At 33.8% G+C, this 7420-nt stretch overlaps 1 pseudogene; it reads right to left on the minus strand.

The window, feature by feature from the left end:
- Positions 1 to 4946: 4946 nt before the first annotated feature.
- On the minus strand, positions 4947 to 5061 carry LOC127491942 (U2 spliceosomal RNA; annotated as a pseudogene).
- Between the last annotated feature and the right edge of the window lie 2359 nt (positions 5062 to 7420).

Here is a 7420-nt window from a genome sequence, read left to right on the forward strand (position 1 = left end):
GACTGCAAGAATGGATTTTCCTCTCTGCAACATAAATGATCCAATTAATTGACAACAACTGTTTTCCATACATTTTTTACAGAGAACATACAAAAAAGAGTTTGAATGTTGGTGCATGCTTTAATAGAATTATTTTTCTTCCTATTAGAAGCCAAACTAAAAAGATCATCAAAAGAGGGTACAATGTTATGTATTTAAAACACCATGTTATAATTCTTTGTAAACTGAATGTAAATAATTAGGAGCAGAATATGAGTGTGGCATAAATTGATTTCATTGAATTAATTCTGTAAGACTACACACGTTTATTCACAAAATCTTTGAGGCAATATGTATCAGCACAATTTGTTATAAAATTCAAGTAAAAATTTAGACAGAATTGAAGAAAACAAAAGAGAAAAGATGACCTAGAAATTCTTATGGAAATGTTACTTGAAAAGATAAACTATGAGGGGATTTCAAAATATTCATGAAAATGGAATTAAAAGATAAATTTATTTTGGTACAAAAATTTTGAAATTCTTGCATAGTTTTTTCATAATATGAAATTTCCATGAAAATTTTAATATGTCAACAAAGAGGTTTTTAGTATTGAAATACACCCTTGATGTTGACTATAATGAAGACAATGAAATTCATTGAGTCAACTCCTAGCAGAGCTACATCAGCCTTGGAAATGATGTGGAGAAAATGTCCTCATATATTTATTTTAGCAAAGAAATCTTAGATTGAGAAGTTCCTGGAAGGACAAATTGGACAGCTGTAGACTTTAAAGTAATAGAACAAAAAGAAGAAAAGAGTCTTAGAAAGAACTTGCTCATGAATTATGAATGTGTATGTGCATGCTTTTGAGTGTATGTTGTTGGTGGTAGTGAGAATCTATTAAAGCATATTGGAACAAATTCCAGGTCACTCTCCCTAGGATGGACTCTGCATTGTCAGGCCACTCTTCTTTTTTTTTTTTTACAATTTTATTTATTAATATAAAGAGAATAGATTTCATGTATTTCATAGGTACAACTCCAAGAAGACAACCGTATTTCCCTCCCTCCCTCCCTCCCTCCCTCCCTCCCTTCTTCCTTCCTTCCTTCCTTCCTTCCTTCCTTCCTTCCTTCCTTCCTTCCTTCCTTCCTTCCTTCCTTCCTTCCTTTTTGATGCCAAGTGCTACCCTCTCTTTTCCTGCCTATAGCCTTTAGGCTGTTGTTACATCTTAGAGTACAGGACAGTTTTTTTTTTTTTTGTTTAACAAAGTTAATTTCTCCTTTACGTACTCCTATCAAGTATTCAATAAAAATTCTTAACCTGAGCACATTCTTCTTATTAACAATAATAAGTATTAAGATTATTTTTGCATGAATATGAGGTGTTTCATGCTGAAAAGAGATTATTCCTGCTCAAAAGCATTATTATGAATAATGATGTGCTAGCTGAAGGACAAAGCAACAATTTTATAAGGAAGAAACTGTTCTATTTCTACATTTATTTTCAAAATTAATGTTTATTTTTCTTATTAAAATATTGAAAAGTATGAGGGGAAAAAAGTGAAAAAATACCTAGGATTCCAGCTTCCAGAGATAAGTACTATTAATACTTTGGTGTATTTCTTTGTTTAGTGTTTCTATTGACTGGGTACAAGCCATACACAGGATTTTATATTCTACTTTCTGAACGTAACAATGTATGGAATCCCCAAGCAATCAATGGCTTTTTAAAACATTATCAATTCATTAATTATATTTATTGCTTAAATATACCAATACCTAGATAAATGCTTTTAGTCATTGCTTGCTTTATACTATAACAAAAACTATGCTAAGCCTTTGTAAACAACTTTTAGTGAAGCAAAAGAGTAGATGTATTTTCTGAATTTTATGGGAATGCTTCTAGTACCTTATTTTGTCAAACTAACTGTGTAGAATGTAAATACACGGGTACATAGATGTTTCTCTACTTAAAAAGATCATTGTTGTGAAACAAGTTTGTGAAATGTTGAGTTCAACAAGGGTATAGATATTTTTCTCTGTAAGATCTCTCAGAGCCTTTAACATGCAAATATGCATTAAGAATGACCAGATGTGTATTATACCATTTTCCCAAATATCACGGAGCTATTGTTCTGCAGGATTTTAATTTGGAAAGCATTAATATGATTCCATCTTTTGACTCAGAATATTCTTAATCATGGTAACTAAGAGTTGTTCTATTCTAGTTGTATTAGTCAAGGTGACATAGGCTATACTAAAGTAGTTACAAACGCACACTGAAATCTCTAAGGCTTAACACAACAAAGTTTCATCCTTTTTTCATGTCATTGTACATGTGAGGTCACTCTCTTACGTGTTTCTGTTTCGAACAGTGCCCTTAACTTCTTTCTTCCATGTTCAGTTGGTGAGAATTAGTCACAGGCTTTGCCTAGACCACTTAAATTCTTGTGACTGAGAAAGATTCAAGAACATATAAATGTTTGGTAAATAATAGTTCTGCATTTTAGTTTTTTAAAAAATAACATGCTGAATTTTGGTGAATGCATATTTGGAAATTGTTGGCATGATAATTTTTAGCCTTATTAATATTATAATTTGCTTAATAAATATCCTAATATTAAACTCTTCATAGTCATCAAACCATTTACTAAGAAGAGAAATAATTAGCTTAATGTTCTGTTGAATTAGATTTGAAAGTATTTGAATCTAGTATTTTATATCTATATTCATGAATGAGATTGGTTTGTAATTTTTGTATTCAATGTTTTTGTTATATGTTATTATCATGATTTTACTATGGAAAGTTTTACGTATATGTATATATTGATTAAATATTTTTATTTTAGGATAATTGTATGTTTGCATACAGTGAATCCCATGCATTCATTACCCAGTTTCTCCAATGTTAGTATCTTGCAAAGCTATACTGAAATTAAAACTGGTATATTGGCCTGATGACTCTATATAAAGAACATTTCCATTACCACAGGATCCCTCATGTTGTACTTTTATGACCACACTCACTTCTTTTCTACACTCACTCTCTTCTTAACCCCTGGCAACAGTGAATCTGTTCTCCATTTCTTTCTCTTTTTTAAAAAACCATTTATTTATTTATTTGGAAGGCAAAGTGGCAGAGGGGAGAGGAGATCTTCCATTTGTGGGCTCACTCCTCAAATGGCTGCAACAGCTAGGACTAGGTCAGGCCAAAGCCAAGAGCCCAGAACTCCATATGAGTCACCCATGTGGATGGTAGAGTTTCAAATGTTTGGGCCATCATCTGTTGCTTTCCAAGGCATACTAGCAGGAGCTGGATCAGAAGGGGAACAGCCAGGACTCGAACTGGCACTCAGATATGGGATGGTGGTATCCTAGGAAGCAGCTTAACCCCACTGTATCACAATGCCTGCCTTATTTGGTCTTCATTTCTATAACTTGTCATTTCAAGAATGTTTTGTTAGTGGACTCATACAGCATATAAACTGTTGAAATTGGCTTTTTCATTCAAGATAATTCTCTGGAGATTCCTATAGATTGTTGCATGTATCAACAATTTGTTCTCTTTTATTGCTTAGTAGTAGTCTGTGCATAGATGTATCACAATTTTTTTTATCTCATTGGAAGAATATCTGGATTGTTTCTATTTTTGGGCTATTATAAACAAGTAAGCTGCGATTAACATGCATGTTATGAACATAAGTTTACTTATCTGAGATAAATGCACAAGACTGAAATTTCTGAGATGTATGATACTCACATGCTTGGCTTTATAAAGGAATTACCATATTGATTTTCAGAATTACAAAGCTGATTCACACATGAGTAATGTGCACATGATCCAGTTCCTTTTTATCTTTGCTTGCACCTAGTGTTATCTCTTTTTTATGTTAACCATTCTAATGGGCATATAGTAATAGCTCATGGTTGTTCTAATTTATGTATTACTTAATGACTAATTGTGTTGAACATCATTTTATATGATTTTTCTGTCCTTATACCTTCTTTAGTGAACTCTTTGTTCATTCATTTGTGACTATTTTCTAATTGTGTTTTTTGCACAAATTTTGAGAGTTCTTTATATATATATATAATTTATACTAGTTCTTTGTCAGATATATGGCTTACAAATATTGTCTCCCAGTGTGTAGGTTGTCTTTTCATCCTCTCAACAGTCTTTCTCAGAGGGAGGGGGGGGGAGGGGAGGGGGAGGGGGAAGGGAGGGGGAGGGGGAGGGGGAGGGGAGGGGGAGGGAAACAGGAAAGAGATTCTGACCCCAATTGCTGCAGATGGTACTGGGTTGGAGAGGAAGGCAGGAGCCAGAAACTCAATTTAGGTTCTCTTTGTAAGTGACAGGAACACAATTACTTGAACCATTGCTGCTGTCACCCTATCACCAGGGTCTTTATTAACAGAAAACTGGGACTGGAGCCTTATATGGGTATGGAAACCAAGTACTTTCACATGGATTGCCAGCATCTTGACTGGCTTCCAGACTGCTAGGCTAAAGGCCTGCTCCCAAAGCTTTAATTTTGATGACGTTCCATTGATTATTTGTTAAGTCTAAGAACTCTGTCTAGACCTTGATCTGAAAAAAATTTCTTCCATATTTTTATTCTCAAAAGTCTTACAATTTTACAATTTACCCATAAGTCTGTGGTCCACTTTGAGATAATTTATAGCTAAGGTGTGAGATTTAAGTCAAATGTTTTGTTTTTTATTTTTTTGTTTTCTGTAGATGTGCAATACTGCCAGTACTATTTGTTGAAAAACTATCTTTTCTACATTGAGTGGCTTTTGCTCCATTGTCAGAATTCATTTAGACATATTTGTGTTGATCTCTTTCTGGTTTCTCTATTCTCTTCTGTTTATCTGTGGGTTGGTTTGCCCAACAGTACCACACAGTCTTGTCTACTCTAGCTATACCCAATGTTTTGACATCAAATATACTTATTATTCATACATTATTATTCCTTTCCAAAATTGTTAGAGCTACTCCAGTTCCTTATAAGTAATTATAAGTAATTACTGATAAGAACAGATATTACACTTGATCTTAGCCAAAAGGATCAGAAGCGATAATAAGTAATTACTATAAATAATTTTATCTATACAAAAAATTGGTGGAATTATAAGTAATCTCATCTATAAAAATATGTTAAGTAATTATATGTAATTATCTATAATCTTATAAGTAATCTTACCTATAAAAATTATAAGTAATATTATCTATAAAAAATATTGGTGGAATTTGGTAGGAATTGCATCACATTCAAATTTGTGGAAAATGAATATCTACTTTAAAAAGCCTTCCTATTCACAACTACAGTATATCTGTCTATTTCTTTAGATAATTGATTTTTTTATTAGTGTTGTATAGCTTTTAGTATAGGAGTTGTATATGCAATCTATTATAATCATATTTAAGTATTTTATTTTGGTAGAGTGATTGTACATTTTTAACTTCAATGTACCTGTGTGCTCTTTTTCAATCTGTATGCTTTTTTAAGATTTATTTTTATTTATTTTAAAGTCAGAGCTATAGAGAGGTAGAGACAGACAGAAGGAGAAAGGTCTTCTATACACTCGTTCACTCCCCAAATGGCTGTCACCAAATGGCTGCAATGGCCAGAGCTGAGCCAATCCAAAGCCAGGAACCAGGAACTTTCTCCGGGTTTCCCATGTAGGAGTAGAGGTCCAGAGACTTGAGCCATTCTCTGCTGCTTTCCCGGGTGCATTTGCAGAGAGCTGAATTGGAAGTGGAGCAGCCAGGACTTGAACCAGTGCCCATATGGGATGCTGGCACTGAAGGCTGGAGATTTAACCTGTTGTGCCTTCCTTGCTTTATTATACTTCCTCGAACATTCCTCCCCATGTTGAATATGAGTGATGGGAGCAGACATCTTTGCATTATTCTTTTTTTAAAGATTTATTTATTTTATCTGAAAGAATCACAGAGAGGAAAAGGGATAGGTGAAGAGCGAGGTCTTCCATCTGCTGATTCACTCCCCAGTTGGCCCCAACGGCCAGGGCTGGGCCAGGCCAAAGCCAGAAGGCAGGGGCCTAAGCACTTGGACCATCTTCTGCTGCCTTCCTAGACACATTAGCAGGGAGCTGGATTGGAAATGGAGCAGCCGGGAGTTGAACTGATGCCCATATAGGATGCTGGCACTGCAGGCAGTGGCTTTGACTGCTCCACCAGAACACTGGCCCTGCTTTGTTGTTTATCTCACGGCAAAGCACTTAGTCTTTTGCCAACAAATATGTTAGCTAGGTATGAGAATTTTGTAGAGGGTTTTTATCAAGTTGTAGATATTTTCCTGTATTCATATTCTGAGAGTTTAGTGTTTAATTTGTCAATATGTTTTTTTACTTTACATCAATTGATATAATCCTGTGATTTTTCTTCTTTAGCTTGTTATTTTGATGTCTTAATTCATTGTTATGCTGCTAAATATAACATATTATCTGAGGTTGGGTAATTTATAAAGAATAAAAATTTATTTCGCAGAGTCTGGAGGCTTGGAAGTCCAGGATCAAGGTGCTAGCAGGTTTGATGTCTGATGAGAACCCAAACTCTGTCTCCAAGGTATTTTGAACTCTGCATCTTCCAGAAAGGAGAAACAATATTCCTCACATGGCAGAAGAGACAAAGAGTGTCAATCCAATCTCACAAGTCCTCTGCCTTGGAGGCTTTAAACCATTTATGAGAGCAGAGACTTCATGACTTAAATAATTCACATCAGTCCCTATTTTTCAACTCTGTTTCACTGGAGATAAGTTTTGACAAGAGTTTTATTTATTTATTTATTGCCAATTTCTGTCTTAGAACTGGTGTATTTAGACCATTTTTGTTTATTATAATTATTTTCCATGTTAAAGTTTAAACACTTAAACCATAGTATATGGTGAATTGCAATGATACATTTTCAAATATTGAACCAATCTACACTACTAGAATAAATTTCATTTGGCCATGGATAGAATTCTTTTTATACACTGCCCTATTTGCTAATGCTGCCTTCAGACTTCTTGTATCTAAAGTCATTAGAACAATTGGTCTGTATTTTTCTTTATTTGTACTGTTTTTGACTGGTTTAGACATTAGGGTAATTCCAGTTAATATCCCTCCTCTTCAATTTTATTTTTTTCTTGAATATGTTGTATAGAATTTCTTTTACTCCATTTTCAAGCATTTCAAAGAATTCTTTAGTGAAATAATCTGGCTTTTTGACTTCCTTTGAGGAATTATAAAGTCGAATTAAATTAACTGATAGTTATAGAGTTGAACAAATTCTGTGTTTCATATTGGGTGAGTTTGGTAGTTAATGCTTTTAAAGGAATTGGCCTAGCTCATCTAAGTTGTCAAATTTTATGCATAGAATTATTTGTAGTATATCATTTTAACCTTTTGATGTCTGCAAGATCTTTATTGATAT

The sequence above is a fragment of the Oryctolagus cuniculus genome, chromosome 3 (genome assembly GCF_964237555.1).
Source record: "Oryctolagus cuniculus chromosome 3, mOryCun1.1, whole genome shotgun sequence".
Classification (NCBI taxonomy): Eukaryota; Metazoa; Chordata; class Mammalia; order Lagomorpha; family Leporidae; genus Oryctolagus; species Oryctolagus cuniculus.